A 1,724-nucleotide genomic window follows, 5' to 3' on the forward strand; every position below is an offset into this window, starting at 1 on the left:
AGCTCATGAAAAATCGAATAAAGAACCCGCAGAATGGTTCAAGATATAAGTATATATATATATATATGGGGATTTAAAAAATTGTAAAAAAAGAGGGAATTAATGGCGCGCTGAGCGTACGCCACCTCATTGACCTCATCTAATGCTTTTTTATCTGTACATTTACAATTTGTGTACCAATGAGGAACGTTGTTTAATCATGTTGTTGATGTTATTGTTAAAGAATGAGATTCAATATTGTACATAACTATATTCATTATAATTGATGATATAAATAATTATATACATAAAAGAGTAAATTCCCCAGAGAATCCCTCTATGCCTCGCGTTTCGATATGCGGATCCACGTCACTTTGTAATAAAAGGACAAGTTCTTTACAAATCTGTGTTGAGCAGGATGAAACTGCCGGCATAACAATCGTGTCATTCATGCCATGAAAATCGCGTTAAAGTGCCTCTATAATCCGATAGTATTGTTTCTTTTTAGGTTGTTCGATATGCTGGCAGAAGTATCCGTAAGCTCATGAATTATATTTGTCACATAGTTTATAGCTACATAAGAATTTGATAGCTCAATGAAAAAGTGTTAAAAAGAAAGAATTATTTATTACCGAAAAGTATAATATACTCGTACATTGATTTGTTATTGGCGAATTGCATGTCAAATGCTTATTAGCATATTGTACAATATTAAACTTTTAATGATTGATAGATCAATATAAAGTGAAAGTATTTTAATACATATTCTAATCACTATTTATGAGAAGATATTTTTCTGACAAATTGAGATTGATATGGCAATTAATTTTTATAAAGAATCTTTAATGATTTGTGAAGAAGTGAAATTTTATAACTTTTTTATTCTATAACGCAACTAGATATTGTATTAATTCAACAGATTTTCAGCCAAAAATTTTAAGTTTTTTTTACTTCAGCTTGTTAAAATATTTATTAAGAAAATAATATATTAATTCATTGCATTATTTTGAAAGCAACAAGAAAGTTTAAGAGGTAAGTACAAAATATATTTGATATATATTTTTTATTGTCAATAAAAACAACGAGTTCGTTTCTTTTTTCACTGTTTTACGATATATATATCTCTATAATAATATCTACGATCTTTGATTTTATTCTGCATTACGTTATTTTAATCTTTTCCGTGCTATGTCCATATAGAATATAATTGTATAGCAATGAATTATAAAACTAAATTAATATTTTATTAACTTAACCACTTTAAGACAATGAATCCATAAAGTTTTATATATTCAAAGCTTTAGCTTGAATCGAAAAATCGCTTCTTAGTTATCTTTTCATATATTGGTCTAATTAATGTCAATGTTGTTTATTGCTTTTATTAATATTTAAACAAAATATATTAGACAAATTTTTAAACTTTGATCTTACTTCAGCACTAACAAAGTAACGGTAACAACGAGAGAACAAATTATTTTTAAAAAATAACTTTCCATTCTCTAGAACAACCAAAACATCTTTAAAGAGCCACCTTGAATTTCCTGAGGATGAATACCGCCAATTTTCTAATTGACGTTAGTTAAATCTAGCAATACACTTTTCAACAAGCAATAAAACAGTTATTCTATCAGTTCGACCTTCTGAATTCTTACAATTATCTAATATTTCTAACTATTCAGTTTCTTGTTTATTTTACATCTGCATAATTGCAATCATACTATACATATATATATATATATATATAT

Source organism: Atta colombica, unplaced genomic scaffold (genome assembly GCF_001594045.1).
Source record: "Atta colombica isolate Treedump-2 unplaced genomic scaffold, Acol1.0 scaffold107, whole genome shotgun sequence".
NCBI classification, from domain to species: domain Eukaryota; kingdom Metazoa; phylum Arthropoda; class Insecta; order Hymenoptera; family Formicidae; genus Atta; species Atta colombica.